This window comes from Triticum dicoccoides, chromosome 3B, assembly GCF_002162155.2.
Source record: "Triticum dicoccoides isolate Atlit2015 ecotype Zavitan chromosome 3B, WEW_v2.0, whole genome shotgun sequence".
Lineage (NCBI taxonomy): Eukaryota > Viridiplantae > Streptophyta > Magnoliopsida > Poales > Poaceae > Triticum > Triticum dicoccoides.
Window position 1 is genome coordinate 589371942 of NC_041385.1, and position 17938 is coordinate 589389879.

At 44.3% G+C, this 17938-nt stretch overlaps 1 pseudogene; it reads left to right on the top strand.

Annotated features, from left to right (window-relative positions):
* LOC119281615 overlaps positions 1-17401 on the top strand; it is a 60513-nt pseudogene extending 43112 nt beyond the window's left edge.
* Positions 17402-17938: the final 537 nt, after the last annotated feature.

The following is a 17938-nucleotide window of genomic DNA, read 5'->3' on the forward strand; positions in this document are numbered from 1 at the left end:
GAGGGGGAGAACATGGTATTGAGATCCAAAAAGAGAGAAGAAGCCATCTAGCTAATAACTATGGACCCGAAGGTCTGTGGTAAACTACTCACAACTCATCGAAGGGGCTATGGTGTTGATGTAGAAGCCCTCCATGGTCGATTCCCCCTCCGGCGGAGCGCCAGTGAAAGCTCCAAGATGGGATCTCGTGGATACAGAAGCTTGCGGCGGTGGAATTAGGTTTTCGTGGTGCTCCTGGATGTTTTCAGGGTACGTGGATATATATAGGCGAAGGAGGTAGGTCAGGGGCCGAGGAGGGTGGGGGCGCGCACACCCCCATAGGGCGCCGGGCACCCTCCTGGCTGCCTCGGTTACTTCTTAACGTCCACTCCAAGTCTCCCGGATTGCGTTTGTTCCAAAATGATCGCTCCCGAAGGTTTCATTCCGTTTGGACTCCGTTTGATATTCCTTTTCTTTGAAACACTGAAGTAGGCAAAAAAACAGCAATTCGGGCTGGGCCTCCGGTTACTAGGTTAGCCCCAAAAATGATATAAAAGTGTAAAGTAGAGCCCATAAACATCCAAAACGGGTAATATAATAGCATGGAACAATCAAAAATTATAGATACATTGGAGATGTATCACCCCACCATGGCAATAGTACACGCACTTGTCACCATCGTTTACTACAAAGGCGGCAATAGTTAATGTTCTTTTGAACTTCTCATGCCACTCCTTAGGAGCTTGTTTAAGGCCATACAAAGACTTTAATAACTTGCACGCCTTTCCTTCCTGACCAGGTACTACAAAACCATCTGGCTGATCCATGTAAATTTTCTCCTTCAACTCTCCATTGAGGAAAGCCGTCTTAACGTCCATTTGATGAATGATAAGACCATGTGAGGCAACCAGTGATAGTAGCACCCGAATTGTGGTCAGTCTAGCCATCGGTGAGTAAGTATCAAAGAAGTCTTCACCTTCTTTCTGGGTATAACCCGTAGACACAAGTCGTGCCTTGTACTTTTCAATCATACCATCAGGTCTAAGCTTCTTCTTGAACACCCACTTACATCCTATAGGTTTACACCCATAAGGACGGCCAGTGATCTCCCAGGTTTCGTTAGCTAAGATGGAATCCATCTCGCTACGAACAGCTTCCTTCCAGTAGCCAGCATCAGGAGATGCATAGGCTTCTGAAATAGTCATGGGTGTGTCATCCACAAGGTACACAATGAAATCATCACCAAAGGATTTTGTAGTCCTCTATCTCGTACTCCTCACAGGAGTTCCATTGTCACCCTCAACAGGATTCTCAATGTGTTCCATCGCAATGGTGGGTTCAGGAATTACAGCGAATTCATCACTAGATGGAGTAGGTATCTCCTGATTTGATAAACTCGACATATCCTTCATAGGAAATATGTCCTCAAGGAAAGTTGCATCATTAGACTCCATAATTGTACCAACATGCATATCGGATACCTCAGATTTATTATCAGCTATGAAAAGCATAGCCCAGAAGAACACAATCCACGGTTTTTGGTCCAAGCTTGCGCTTCTTGGGAATTGGTATATTGACTTTCGCCAAACAACCCCAAGAATGTAGGTAAGAGAGTTTCAACCTTTTCCTTTCCCATTCCGCAAATGGAGTAACGGTCTTATGCTTTATGGGAACTCGGTTTAGGACATGACATGCAGTCATCAGCGCCTCCCCCCCACCATTCCTTGGAAAGACCCGATGTGTCTAACGTGGCATTAACCAAATCAGTTAGAGTTCGGTTCTTTCTTTCGGCCACCCCATTAGACTGAGTTGAGTAGGGAGGCGTCCTCTTATGGATTATACCATGTTCCGCACAAAACAAATCAAATTCATTGGAAAAATACTCTCCACCACGATCGGACCTTGGTCATTTAATTTTCCGGTCAAGTTGGTTCTCCGCTTCAGCTTTATAGTTTTTGAAGAAAGTTAAAGCCTCATCTTTTGATTTCAGAAGATACACATAACAATATCTAGTAGAGTCATCAATCAATGTCATGAAATATCTCTTTCCACCTTTTATCAACACGCCATTCATCTCACAAAGATCAGAATGTATAAGCTCTAGTGGCGCCAAGTCTCTTGCCTCTGCAATCTTACGGGACTTACGATGTTGCTTAGCTTGCACACATACTTGGCACTTGGAGCCTTTGACAGTAGAGATTTTTGGAATTAAATTCAAATTGGCTAGTCGCGTCATGCAACCAAGGTTAATATGACAAAGTTCTGAATGCCAAATATCAGACTCATTATTGTGGCAAACATTCTTAATAACTTTAGTGCAAATATCTGACACAGACAGGCGGAACAAGCCTCCTCTCTCACAGCCTTTTCCAACAAATTGTCCATACTTAGAAATTACAACTTTATTGGACTCGAAAACCAACAACCATTTCGACATAAACGGGAACTGCTAATGAGATTTTTATTGATGGACGACACATGATGAACGTTCTTCAAACGCATGGTCTTCCTCGAAGTAAACTTCAGATCGACCGTACTGACACCTCAAACGATAGCATATGACCCATTCCCCATCAGCACGGGAGAAGTCCCTGTGACCTGGTAAGAAGAAAACATAGAGGCGTCAGCACAAACATGTACATTGGCACTGGTATCAATTAACCAATCAGGAGATTGAAATACTGAAAGGATGGTAGGAAGAATACTGTACCCGGATTCCTTCATATTAGTATAACCGATGAAAGAACATGCGGTGCCCCCATGTTTGGTTTTGGTAATTGATGACAATCTCTATAGACTAATGGTTGCCTTGAGTTATATTTGAAGGTTTTGTCCATAGGCTTTTCTTGAAGTCCATGTGTTGGTTTCAGGGAGTTTATGAGTTGACCAAGGTGCTATTAAGGAATTATCCAAAGATTGGTCATGTGAGTGTTGAGCTTATTGAAAGCATGTCTTGAAGAAGAAGATTGTGTGATCATTCATGTTTACCTTCAAGACATCATCCAAATGAAGAGAGTTGGAAAGATTCAAGGTTGATCAAGACTAAGTCAAGAGTGAATCAAGTTGATCAACTCACAAAGCCTAGAAGATGTACCGAGAGGGATCAAGTGATCCCATGGTATGGTAAGCATTGTCAATTACGCTCTGTGTACTAACCCATGGTCTTCGTGAGAGTTCTTTGTGGGGTTAGGATGCGGTGTGCGAGTTCAAGTGATGCATCACGAAGAGATCAAGTGCTTGAAGCTTGCCGCCCATTGTGGTGACAATGGACTTGTGAAGATGAGCCGATGAGTGGCTCACCCATAGTGGACTATGGGGGAGCAATCATCTAGTCTTCATTGAGCCAACGCAATCAAGAAAGGTGGTCCAACTTGAGGGAGTCAAGATCATATAGCTCAAGTGGACCATGTGCAAGGCAAAGGTTTTCCCTTGATAGGTTTTCTATTTTACCGGTCTCATGGTGGTAGTTGGGAGACCGGGTTATAGGATCATTTGTCGTACTATCAAGGGTGACTCTCAAGTTGGTAGCTTGATCGTATCGTTAGTAGAGAGCTCAAACCATTGCATCCTTGCATCATGTTTCTTGGTTCTTGTTTGGATATCTTTGTGAGTCTTAGAGCTTATGGTCATCTTGATGACAAGCTTGAGTTCATCGAAAACGGAGTTCGCATGCGTCTTTTATGATGTTTTCGGTGTTGGAGGTCTTACCGGTCTTATCCGAGGAAGGGTTCTCACCATTTTCTTATGGGCCTTTTCTAATTTGCTTCTTATTTATATTTCTTTAAAGATTGTGTTAGCCCTTGTCACTAGCTTTCCAACAAACTTGGTTTCATCGAATTCCGAGTCCGTTTGCAAAAGTTGTGGCAGTTCTGGTGTTCTGAAAAGGCTGCAGCGGTACTACCACGAATTGGAGCGGATGTAATTTTTTACTACCGCTCCAGAGCGGTACTACCGCGGCTCCTACAGCGGTAGTACCGCTCCGGACCAAAAACTCGTCCCAAGTCCTGCGGTGGTAGGCCCGAATGTAATTTTTTAGTACCGCTCGCAAGCAGTAGTACCGCTACCCTTAGCAGTAGTACCGCTACCCCTAGCGGTAGTACCGTGAGGTCAAGCGGTACTACCGCTCCAACGGTTCTTCTGGCCTTTTTGCCTCCTCGCTGTATTGTTTCAAAGGGGTACTACCGCCCTAGCGGTAGTACCGCTCCTTGGAGCAGTAGTACCGCTCTGTGCGGGCTGTGAGCATAACAGTTGGATTTTTTCCCACCTATAAAAGGGGATCTTCTTCCCCAATGAACCTTATCCTTTGAGCTCATGTTCTTCCCCCATTGTTGACCTTCTTTGAGCTTACTAATTCTCAATTCCTCCATGGATTCTTTCTAGTTTTTGAGGGAAAAGAGAGAGGAGATCTAGATCCACATTTCCACCAATCACTTTCTCCTCTATGTGAGGGGAACCCCTTGGATCTAGATCTTGGAGTTCTTGGTGTTCTCCTTCTTGTTCTTCCTCTCATCTTCCTCCCTAGCATTAGTTGCTTCGGTGGGATTTGAGAGAGAAGGACTTGGACACTCCGTGTGCCCTTTCCATTGCATTTGGTGCATCGGTTTGAGTTCTCCACGTGATACGTGGAAGTTACAAGTTGAGGAGCTTATTACTCTTAGGTGCTTGGTACCCTTGAGCTTGTTACTCTTGGGTGTTTTGGACACCCTAGAGCTTGTTCCTCTTGGGTGCCTTGGCGCCCTAGACGGTTGGTGTTGTTCGGAGCTCAATCATTGTGGTGTAAAGCTCCGGGCAAGCGTCGGGGTCTCCAATTAGGTTGTGGAGATCGCTCCGAGCAATTTGACGGGTACCGGTGACCGCCCCCAAGGGTTGACAAAGTGTACGGGTTCGGTGACCTCCCAAAGGGTCGCCATTTGTACGGGTTCGGTGACCGCCCTCAAGGGTCCCTTAGTGGAATCACAACATCTTGCATTGTGCGAGGGCGTGAGGAGATTACGGTGGCCCTAGTGGATTCTTGGGGAGCATTGTGCCTTCACACCGCTCCAAATGGATATTAGCATCCGCAAGGGTGTGAACTTCGGGATACATCGTCGTCTCCGCGTGCCTCGGTTATCTCTTACCCGAGCCCTTTACTTATGCACTTTACTTCGTGATAGCCATATTGTTCTTTGTCATATATCTTGCTATCACATAGTTGCTTATCTTGCTTAGCATAAGTTGTTGGTGCACATAGGTGAGCTTAGTTGTTTTAGGTTTTGTGCTTGACAAATTAACCGCTAGGTTTATTCCGCATTTGTTCAAGCCTAAACTGTAATTATTTTAAAGCGCCTATTCACCCCCCCCCCCCTCTAGGCGACATCCTCGATCTTTCAATTGGTATTAGAGCCTCGTCTCTCTTTATTAGGCTTAACCGCATAGAGAGTAAAGATGTCAACTAGGGGATTAGGATTCTCTCACACTCTTAGTTTCGATGGCACAAATTTTGATGTTTGGGTAATTCGAATGCTTAACCTCTTTAGGGTCATGGACCCAAATTTAGAGCGAATTGTAGATATGGGTTTTTATCCTCCAAAGGATCCCCAAAGATTATCTTTAGAGGATGATAAAAACTCTTATCTCAATGCTCAAGCTTCTAATGTGCTTTTTGATGCTTTGAGCAATGTAGTTATATTTCAACTCATGTCGTTCCGAGATGCTCATGAGTTATGGACAAAGCTTCAAGATAAATATGGTGTGTCCAAGATTTGAGGGGATGATTGTTCTCCCTCCTCCTCCGGCCGTGTTACCTTCTCAACTTCTTCTACTTCACCTACATGTGGATTGCCACAAGGTAATGCTAGGGTGAGTAGTGGTGGTCATTGCAATGATGATAGTGTGCTTGTTCTTGGTGATTCTTCATCACTATATTATTGTAATGGTCCTTCTTTGGACTTCAACACTTCGAGCACCTTACATGTTTCACTTGCTCGTGTTGGTAGTCCTTGCATATCATGTAGAAATTGCTTGCTCAAATCTCATGATGATATGCTTGCTATGTCTTGTTGCCATGATAAAAATGTATTTATTTCCTCGAGTTGTTATGCTAACAATGTAGAGGAAACTCAACACTCCATGGAACAATATGTGGTCTTGAATGGTGCTTCAAGGGATCCTACATCATCTCTATTGCATTTTGCCTTATGGCTAAGGCCTCAAAGGTATCTCCCACTTTGAATCCCAATATATCTTGTGATGATATTGATGATGGCAAGAATGATGATGATGTTGATTATGATGAAGAGAATGATAATGTTGCCTCCTTAAAAATTAAGGGGGAAATGGTTTTTAAAGCTCTTCATAAAAATAAAATTGCTCGTTCCAACTTCATGGAAATTATGTCCATTGCCATTGAGGGCAAGAAATATATTGAGGAGTTGGAATCTCATCTCGAGGAGCATGAGGTCACCATTGAGAAAATGGAAGGTCATGAGCGTTATTACGCTAATGAGATTGCAGACCTCTCTCAAGCTCTTGAACTTGAACAAATCACCAAGGAATCTCTTGAGGAGACTTTTGCTCTAGAATTATATAGAGTAAGGGAATCTCGTGATAGAGCTCTTGAGGTGGCCAATGATTTTGAAACTAAAAATGAGGAGCTTGAAGTTGCGCATGCTAAACTCCTTGAGGACTTTGAGCACCTCAAAAATGGCTCAAGGGTCATTAAGAGTAAGCTCATCAAACTCATCGAGTCTCATGCTCAACTTAAAGCTTCATATTCAAAAGAGCTTGCCAAGTTGTCTTCTCCTCTTGTTGCTAATGATCATGCTTGTGCTACTAACTCTATCTCTTGTGAAGCATCCATATTGAAGGAGAATGTTGAGCTACGGGCTCAACGTGAGTTGCTATCTAGCAAATATGGGAAATTGGAAGAAAGTCATGAAAAGCTCTCAAACTCTCATGATGATCTTATAGTATCCCATAATGTGCTAAAGATAGCTCATGAGTCCATGCTTGCTAAGGTAACATCTAGTGAGCCTCATGTGGATACTAGCACTACATCTAGTCAAAGTGTTATATTGCCATGTGCTAGTCCTTGTAATTCATCTACTCACAATGTTGGTACATCTTGTGATGAATTGCTTTCCTTGCCTTGTTGCTCTAATGATGAAGCTTATACTTTCTCTAGTACTTGTGTTGAGACTAACCATGTAGAGGAAATCAAAGAGCTCAAGGCCCAAGTCACTTCTTTGAAGAAAGACTTGGAAAAGTGTCATGAAGGGAAGGCCACACTCAACAATATCTTGAGTGTGCAAAAATCCCCCAATGACAAAGGTGGACTTGGATTCAACTCCAATAGGAAGAAGAAGTCCAAGAGCAACAAGAAGAAGGGCCAAAAACAAGTCAAGAATTCAGCCAAGATCATTTGCTTCAGTGCAAAATTGAAGGGCATCATGTTAGATCTTGCCCTTTGAATAAGAAGGCCATTAGTGACAAGCAACAAGGGAAGCAGCCACAAGTTCACTCTCATTCTCAATCTCAAGTTGAGAAATCAAGTGAGAAGAAAGTAAAGAGTAGACGTTGCTACCTATGTCGTGAAAAAGGTCATGTCGCTTCTTCATGCACAAATGGTACCTCATCCAACCCAATTATCATTGATGATGTCTATTATCTTGGGAAGGATAAGGTTGGCAATGTGTTTGCCAAGTTTGTTGGTACTCAAAGTGGTTTGAAGCAAAGAACCATTTGGGTAGCCAAGCCTATTGTGACTAACCTCTTAGGACCCAACTTGGTTGGGGACCAACTAGCTCAAACTTGATCAATAGGTGTTGTTGGAGGGCATTGGACACTTGGCTACATTATGAAGAATTAAGGGGACTTCATCTCTCTTATTGCCTCAAGCCAAGTCAATTGAATCATCAAGCTTATATCTTATATCCAATGTGCCTCCTTGCGGTAACTTATACTTAAATTGTTTACATTGAAAGTTACTTGCCCACTTGCATGTTTTGGTTTTGTTCCTTGCATGTGTTTGTATATGTTGTGCTTCCAACTTGATTATCTTGAGCAATCAAGTATGTCTGTGTTGGTTTGCACATCATGTATGTGTGTGTCATGCATTGAGCCTTTTGCATCTTGTTTATTTCTTAGTTGGCTCTTGTGAGAGATTAATGGAATATCCCATTATGGGGGAGTGATGTGCTTTGTGCCCCTCACAATCCTATAAATGTGTGTACATGAGTAATACCATCTAGTATTGATATTTCAAGATTATCTAGTTGCTATGTGGTATGTCTTCTCATGAGAAATTCAAATTCTAAATTGTCCATTAATTATCTCTTGTTGGATCCTCTTATTGCCTCTTGTTAAGTTTTCTTCATTGGTATCACATTATGGGGGAGTAATATGCTATGTATATTACTAGCCTAGAAATGTGTACATTTGAGATTTTGTCACCTAGTGTTGATATTGTAGATTATCTTGTTCCTAGGTGGCATGTTAGCTCTACAAGTTGCAATTTGCTTGTGTTTGGTGTGAAGATGATGTTGGATATCCTTGCTATCTACCAACGGGAATTATTTCCAAATACTTCTTGTCTTATGACAATTGGTACTCACTTATGTGTGGTAGAAATTATTGATCATCTTTACATTGGCCTTTGCTTTTATTTGCCTTATCTCGTGCCTAGGATTGTGTCAACTCCCATTGTTTTCCATACCACTTGTGTATCTTGTCATTTTCTTGATCTTGTTTAGTGTTTCCTAGATATAGTGAAAGTGGTGATCCCACCTTGTGCATTTTGTATTCAAATGTAAATTCTCTATAATGCACTAGTCTTGGGGGAGCTATCCTATTTTCTATAAAACACTCATCTTGTGATCCATATTAAGTGTGTGTTGGTGGATGGCAAGTCATTTCTTTTGGTACTTTGTGCCAGCATGAAACTTTGTAGAGAGCTTGGCTTGTTTGGAACCATCCTCTCCTTTGGAAGTTTGCCATCTTTTTTTGTGTGTTCCAATGGATATCTCATTCCTTGATGTATCTTTTAATGATATCTTCCAAGTGATGATTTCTCCATTTGGTATCCTTTTCACTTGGTTTTTTCCTTATATTTTGGTATCGGTTCTTGAAAGTGTTGAGCATGCATTTTAACTTCATGTAGTTCCTTTGGCATGTTTTCTTTCTTTGACCCAATATATAGGGGAAACTCCACCAAGTCTCAAATTGGATGAGATGTGCATGAGATTCATTTTCATATCTATATGCACACATCTATGTGGAGTTTGTCCTATGTATTGTTGGTTCTCTAACTCTTTGGTCCCAATGAGTTTGGGTACCATTTTGTTTGTGTTGTTGTTTTAGGAACAATTGGAGATGCATTGGATACTCGGCTCATTCAAAAGGAAGGTGTTGTCATCATGTGCTTATTGGAGTCAAGCTAGGATGATCAATGAACTACTTTCTACCTTCAATTGGTATCTACTACATCCTTACAATGCTATCTCAATAACAAGTATCATCATCTACTACATGCACACATTATTGCATCAATCGTGTGTAGACTGTATCATGGCATGTTATTCTTTCTTTCTTGTGATACTTGTTTCCTTTCTCAAAGCATCCCAACAATGATCTCTTGTTGCTAGTTGTGATGTCTTTGATGGTTGTGTGGTAGGAATTCATTTATATACAATAAGACCATATCTAGCCTTGGGCTATGCTTCCAAGCACATATCTTATTGGTATATGTATGACTTCCTTTTGGATATCTTGTTCCTTCGTGTTGTAACTATTTCGGGTGTACATCCTTCTTTGTAGATATATATATCGTCATGATTTCGTCTACCTAGACCCTTATACACTTGAGAGAAATTACATCTCTAGATGATATCCTTTCTTTCACGTCCACCTTGTCTTTCTTATGTTATTTCTTTGGTGGCTCTGTGAAAGCTTTTACCTTGATTGTGTGTCTTATCTCGTTGCATCTTGATGCACTCTTGTGTGGTGAAGATTATTTTCCTCATGCTTGTCTTGACGAGGCTTTTGTCATCTTAATTGGTATCCCCTGTCTTGATGATGCTTATGCTTTCTATCTTCACCTTGGGTTGTCACAAGTGTTGGTTATTCATTTTGCATATTTAGTGTTCTTGTGAACCCATTTGCTTAGTTGTGTGTGAGAATGAAAGGCTTTGCACCGTGTATCTCATTCATTCGAGACTATGTTGATGCTTATGATCATCCGTATATTAGTCCTCTCATGTGCTTTTCCATGACTCACACACATCATTTTGGTTGAGCCTATTCTTAAGTTGCCTCTTTTACATGTTGCTCAACCATGTGTTTATTGCAAGTCCTAGGCTTAGTTTCCTTTATGCTCACTTGCACTTGTTGTTTGTTTCTATTGATTTTGGGGGAGCTATGATCCTATTTTGTGCACTTTGTATCCAAATACAAAAATTATTATGTGTGCACAAATCATGGGGAGCTTCACTAGCTTATTTAGAACTCTCCTTTTCTCATATCATAATATCCTTCATTCATGTGTCTCATAGGATCTTTGGTCTAGTTGGTTCAATTGATATCCTTTGATTGCTTGCTTTTATTGGTATATTTTGAGTGCTCGATTTCTTGTTTCTCTCTTTGTTATGTCTTTGTGGCATATCATTCTTTTGCAATCTTTGGGCCTCAATATAGTTTGTCTTCCTCCAAGTATTTACCATTGGATATGTGTATTGCATTCCACTCTCTTTTTTAGAGACACACAATTTATGGAGGAACACTCTTTATATTGGCCTTCTAATCTTTTCACCCATTTTGGCAATCAATGCCAATGGGGGAGGAGTTTTAGAGAGTTTTCTGGAGAAGTCTTCAGAGTTTTCTCCTTGCTTTGGTTTTGGTTCCTAAGCATTTGCATCCCATTCTCATGCATCATTGGTTGTTGCATTGCATGGTGATGCATAACTCCTTGTATAAACTCTCTTGAAAGTGATTGTCATCAATTACCAAAATGGGGGAGATTGAAAGAACATGCGATGCCCCCATGTTTGGTTTTGGTAATTGATGACAATCTATATGGACTAATGGTTGCCTTGAGTTATATTTGAAGGTTTTGTCCATAGGCTTTTCTTGAAGTCCATGTGTTGGTTTCAAGGAGTTTATGAGTTGACCAAGGTGCTATTAAGGAATTATCCAAAGATTGGACATGTGAGTGTTGAGCTTATTGCAAGCATGTCTTGAAGAAGAAGATTGTGTGATCATTCATGTTTACCTTCAAGACATCATCCAAATGAATAGAGTTGGAAAGATTTAAGGTTGATCAAGACTAAGTCAAGATTGAATCAAGTTGATCAACTCACAAAGCGTAGAAGATGTACCGAGAGGGATCAAGTGATCCCATGGTATGGTAAGCATTGTCAATTACGCTCTGTGTACTAACCCGTGGTCTTTGTGAGAGTTCTTTGTGGGGTTAGGATGCGGTGTGCGAGTTTAAGTGATGCATCACGAAGAGATCAAGTGCTTGAAGCTTGCCGCCCATTGTGGTGACGATGGACTTGTGAACATGAGCCGAAGAGTGGCTCACCCATAGTGCACTATGGGGGCGCAATCATCTAGTCTTCATCGAGCCAACGCAATCAAGAAAGGTGGTCCAACTTGAGGGAGTCGAGATCGTCATCATCTAGCTCAAGTGGACCATGTGCAAGGCAAAGGTTTTCCCTTGATAGGTTTTCTATTTTACCGGTCTCATGGTGGTAGTTGGGAGACCGGGTTATAGGATCGTTTGCCGTACTATCAAGGGGGCTCTCAAGTTGGTAGCTTGATTGTATCATTAGTAGAGAGATCAAACCATTGCATCCTTGCATCATGTTTCTTGGTTCTTGTTTGGATCTATTTGTGAGTCTTAGAGCTTATAGTCATCTTGATGACAAGCTTGAGTTCATCGAAAACGGAGTTCGCATGCGTCTTCTATGATGTTTTCGGTGTTGGAGGTTTTACCGGTCTTATCCGAGAAAGGGTTCTCACCATTTTCTTATGGGCCTTTTCTAATTTGCTTCTTATTGATATTTCTTTAAAGATTGTGTTAGCCCTTGTCACTAGCTTTCCAACAAACTTGGTTTCAACGAATTCAGAGTCTGTTTGCAAAAGTTGTGGCCGTTTTGGTGTTCTGAAAAGGCTGCAGCGGTACTACCCCGAATTGGAGCGGATATAATTTTTTACTACCGCTCTAGAGCGGTACTACCGCGGCTCCTACAGCGGTAGTACCGCTCCGGACCAAAAACTCGTCCCAAGTCCTGTGGTGGTAGGCCCGGATGTAATTTTTTAGTACCGCTCGCAAGCAGTAGTACCGCTACCCTTAGCAGTAGTACCGCTACCCCTAGCGGTAGTACCATGAGGTCAAGCGGTACTACCGCTCTGACGGTTCTTCTGGCCTTTTTGCCTCCTCGTTGTTGTGTTTCAAAGGGGTACTACCGCCCTAGCGGTAGTACCGCTCTGTGAGCATAACGGTTGGATTTTTTCCCACCTATAAAAGGGGGTCTTCTTCCCGAATGAACCTTATCCTTTGAGCTCGTGTTCTTCCCCCATTGTTGACCTTCTTCGAGCTTGCTAACTCTTAATCCCTCCGTGGATTCTTGCTAGTTATTGAGGGAAAAGAGAGAGGAGATCTAGATCCACATTTCCACCAATCATTTTCTTCTCTATGTGAGGGGAACCCCTTGGATCTAGATCTTGGAGTTCTTGGTGTTCTCCTTCTTGTTCTTCCTCTCATCTTCCTCCCTAGCATTAGTTGCTTCGGTGGGATTTGAGAGAGAAGGACTTGGGCACTCCGTGTGCCCTTGCCATTGCATTTGGTGCATCGGTTTGAGTTCTCCACGTGATACGTGGAAGTTACAAGTTGAGAAGCTTATTACTCTTGGGTGCTTGGTACCCTTGAGCTTGTTACTCTTGGGTGTTTTGGACACCCTAGAGCTTGTTCCTCTTGTGTGCCTTGGCGCCCTAGACGGTTGGTGTTGTTCGGAGCTCAATCATTGTGGTGTAAAGCTCCGGGCAAGTGTCGGGGTCTACAATTAGGTTATGGAGATCGCCCCGAGCAATTTGACGGGTACCGGTGACCGCCCCCAAGGGTTGCCAAAGTGTACGGATTCGGTGACCACCCCCAAGGGTCGCCATTTGTACGGGTTCGGTGACCGCCCTCAAGGGTCCCTTAGTGGAATCACGGCATCTTGCATTGTGCAAGGGCGTGAGGAGATTACGGTGGCCCTAGTGGCTTCTTGGGGAGCATTGTGCCTCCACACTGATCCAAACGGAGATTAGCATCCGCAAGGGTGTGAACTTCGGGATACATCGTCGTCTCTGTGTGCCTCGGTTATCTCTTACCCAAGCCCTTTACTTATGCACTTTACTTTGTGATAGCCATATTGTTCTTTGTCATATATCTTGCTATCACATAGTTGCTTATGTTGCTTAGCATAAGTTGTTGGTGCACATAGGTGAGCCTAGTTGTTTTAGGTTTTGTGCTTGAAAAATTAACCCCTAGGTTTATTCCGCATTTGTTCAAGCATAAACCATAATTATTTTAAAGCGCCTATTTACCCCCCCTCTAGGCGACAACCTCGATCTTTTAACCGATGACAACATTAGCGGACTTGCCCCTCTTATCATGTTCGCGCTCCTCAAAGCGGTTAGGACACTTCGGAGCCCAGTGATTAGGATCACCGCAGATATGGCAAAGTCCCTTCCCCTTCTTGTGAGAATTCTTCTTGAAGTTGGTAGAATGTGACGGCTTGTTCTTTGCATCAAACTTTCCTTTGCCCTGAGTTTTGTTCTTGTTATTTTTGAACTTGTTGGGCTAGAAGTTCTTCTTTTATACCATGTGGGCACTAGAAGCCCCCTCGGCAACTCGAGCATGTGTGTCTTTTGCTCTCGCCTTCTCTTCAACATCAAGAGTACCAATGAGATCCGCAACGGAAAACTCCTGTCTCTTGTGTGTCAGGGAAGTAGCAAAATTGTTCCACGAAGGTGGAAGCTTGGCAATGATGCCTCCGGCAAAAAAATTGTCCGACAACACACACTTGAAGTACTCGAGTTCCTTTGCGAGTGATTCTATCTCATGAGCTTGCTAGACAACAGAGCGCTCATCAGTCATCTTGTAGTCATAGAATTGCTCCATGATGTACAACTCGTTGCCTGCGTCCGAGGCCCCAAACTTGGCCTTGAGCGCAGCCCACATGTCCTTGCCGTTGTCGACATATACGAATCCACAATGAAATCCTCAAGAACACTCAGAAGGGCGCCTTTAAAGAGGGTATCTATCTTCTCAAAAGCTTCCAACTGTGCTGGATTAAGATCACCCTCAGGCCTGTCCTTAGTGGCGTCATAGCAACACATGGTCTGAAACCAGTAGACTACTCTCATGCGCCACCTCTTATATTGCACCCCCTTAAAGGCAAGCGCCTTCAAATGCGCAGCAAAACCAGTCGGAGTAAATTTCCTATGATTAGGTTTTTGGATTGTTGAATATACGAGCAAATTACTACGAATTTTAATCCGAATAAACAGAAGACAAATCATGACAACACTAGCAGAGATTAAACTAATCATGAGAACTAGCAAAGTAGATGAACAGATCACATCTAGGGCACATACTAGAAACATGAATTCTACCATGATCTCGAACAAGAAGGATAGAATCACATACGGTGCAGCGACAGCAGCACCGCCAGCGTTGATGTTTTCGGCCATGTTGTTGAGGATGAGGTTGCCGAGGTCGGGGAAGAAATCATTGTTGGCGAAGTCGTCGCTGCCAGCAGTCGCGCGAGTGCGCTCCCCAAAAACCTGATCGCCCCTCTCCCGTACAGGATCACGAGTGGCGGGGTTCCGGAGGCCTGATGTCCCTTCTCGCGGTGCACGCTGGAAGGAGGGTGGAGAAGACTTGTGTGGCGGCGCAATGATCTGAAACGGTGGTGCGAAACCATACGAACTGGGGGTGGCTAGGGTAGGTGTCTGCCTGACTATATAGTGGGGCCGGATAGGTCGTGGGAGTAAACCCCATGTGAGTCGCGATACAAAAGAATTGGAAACGGTTCAGTAATTAACGCGTCCATTAATTATTAATTAATGACTTATTAATTTTCCCGAGCAGCAAAAATATAGACAATGTGCATAGCTCTGTCCTCGTCTTGGCTCAATCCCGCAACCCGCGATGCGTCGTGACGAGGCGTGGCGTGGCGAGGCGACCGAGGAGGAGGAGCACGCGTGTAGGTCTCCTCTTCTCATGCTCATACAAGTGGTAGAAGAGCTTACCTTATAAAAAGGTGCAACTCCCTCTCAACTTCCATGGTGGGACTAAACTTTAGCCTCACTCACTCCACTCACATGTGTGCATGAATGGGCTAAGAGAATTTCAGAATTTTAGTTGGGCTTTGGGCCAAAGGCCTACTAGCAAAATTCCAACAGTGCTCATGTTGTCATGTACAAGGTCATCTGGGACAAGGGCCCGTACACATCTAACGTGCTGGCTGGCATGGACGCGGCGATCGCGGACGGGCGTCGACGTCATCTCCATCTCCATGGGCTTTGACTTTGTGCCGCTGTATGAGGACCCGGTTGCGATAGCCGCTTTAGCCACCATGGAAAGCGGTATCCTCGTGTAGGCTTCAGCAGGAAACGCCGGCCCAAGCCCCGGCCTGATGCACAACGACATCCCATGGCTACTCACCGTCGCCGCTGGATCGGTAGACCGGACAATGTTCTCCGGCACCGTGTCATACGGCAGCACGACGCAAGGCACCATAACGGGCTTCACGGCGTACCCCGCCTACGCTTGGGTGGTGGACATGAAGTTGGTGTACGACGAGACCATCTCAGCGCGCAACTCATCGTCGACAATGGCAAACCTAACGACGAGCATAGTAGTGTGTTGTGACACTAGGTGTGTCATCGATCAGCTGTACACGGCGAACGACGCCGGTGTCGCCGCTGCCATCTTCATCACGGACGCCGTGTCCTTTGAGGAGACCATTCCGCTCCCAGCCATTTTCATCCGCCCGAAAGATGCACCGGCTCTGCTGAGCTACATCAACTCCACCATGCTCCCAACGGCGACAGTGCAGTTCCAACAGATGATCCTCGACACGCGGCCAGTGCCAGTGGTTGCCGTGTACTCCTCTCGGGGGTCGTCGCCTAGTTATACCGGCGTGCTCAAGCCGGACATACTGGCTCCTGGGGAGAACATACTCACGTCGTGGGCACCTGTGGATCCACAGCGACTGATAGGCCAAACCGCGCTGGCCAACGACTTCCTGGTCGCGTCCGGGGGTAAACATTTTGTAGAGCACAGGCTTTGGGACACCCCCTTATCTAGCCACTCATTTTTGCATCGTAATTCGTGTGAGTACATTTGTCTTTTTTGTTTCTCTCATATAGAACAACATATGAACTTTAAACTTGGCAGCTCAACAAAACATTCTTACTAGAATGTGGGAAAAACTTTCAAAAATTTTCGTGCAATATAAATACTAAAAAGTAGATTTTTTAATACAAAAAAATCTAATTTCGTATATTTATGTTTGACAAAAAAATCTGAAAGTTTCTTCTCACATTCTAATTGGAACGTTCTAGTGTCTTGCAAAGTTTGAAGTTCATACGTTGTTTTATTTTGAAGAAACAAAAAAAATCTGATATACAAAGTTAGTTGTCTAGCACAGATCTCAAAGCAATGTTGAAGGATAAGAATAAGGGGTGTCCACAAACCTGAGCTTTAAAACTCCACGTCCCGCGGCCGGGACGTCGATGGCGTGCCCGCCCGCCAGCGGCATGGCGGCGTTGCTACACGCGGTGCACCCGGACTGGCGTACTGGAGCCCGGCCATGGTCAAATCGGCGATTATGACCACCGCGACCACCAAGGACAACACATACCGCCCGATCACGGACGCCGGCGCCAACGCTACCGCGGTGAGCCCGCTGGCCATGGGCTCTGGGCAAGTCAGCCCCAACTCAGCCATGGACCCGGGCTGGTGTACGACGCCGGGCCCAAGGACTTCGTGGCGCTGCTCTGCGCCGCAAACTACACCGACACCCAGATTGCAGCGATCACGAGGTCTTCGACGGCGTACAACTGCTCCTCTTCGTCCAACGACGTGAACTATCCGTCGTTCGTGGCGGTCTTCGGGGCCAATGCTACTACTGGGGAGATGCACTTCGACAGGACTGTGACCAGCGTCGGAGAGGGTCCGGCAACGTACCACGCCTCGTGGGTTTCGCCCAGCAACATCGATGTGGCCGTGACGCCGATGATGCTAGAGTTCGGGGGTGCAGGGCAGGCGGCCTCATTCCAGGTAGAAATCAAGCTCACTGCGCCTACCACCGACGACGAGCCCGCCCATGGGGCCTTGGTGTGGACCGAAGCGAGCGGCAAGTACCGTGTGAGGGCTCCCTATGTTGTCCTTTGATGTTCATGTTGGTTTTGTTGTATATTTTACGAGGCTCGTCCAAGTAATAAATTTAATTCCGTATGACTAGTGAAAAGAGAAGAAACGCTAACATGAGCTTGTAGTGTGAGACGATAGAGCAGCAACGTCCATGCTTACTCACTCGCCTCGCCTCACCACGAATACAGTTCAAATTCAAGCTCTAGCTAGTAGTAAGCGGTACCTTGGAATGTTAAAAAATTGCTTGGCAATGCACTGCTACGTACTCTCTCCATTCCAAAATATAGCGCGTCTTCGGTTTTCGCGCTTCAACTTTGACCACAAATTTAACTAACGAGACCGACTGCGGTGAGAGCAAAAATTATATAATTGAAAACTTCTTTTGAGTACGAATTCACTGTTATAATTTTCGCTTCCATCGCAGTCGGTCTTGTTGGTTACATTTATGATTAAAGTTGAACCTCGAAAAGCGTGGACGCGCTCTATTTTAGAACTGAGAGAGTATCAATGAACTCCACCACCATGGCAGACAATATTGTTGCGCCAGACTTTCAATCA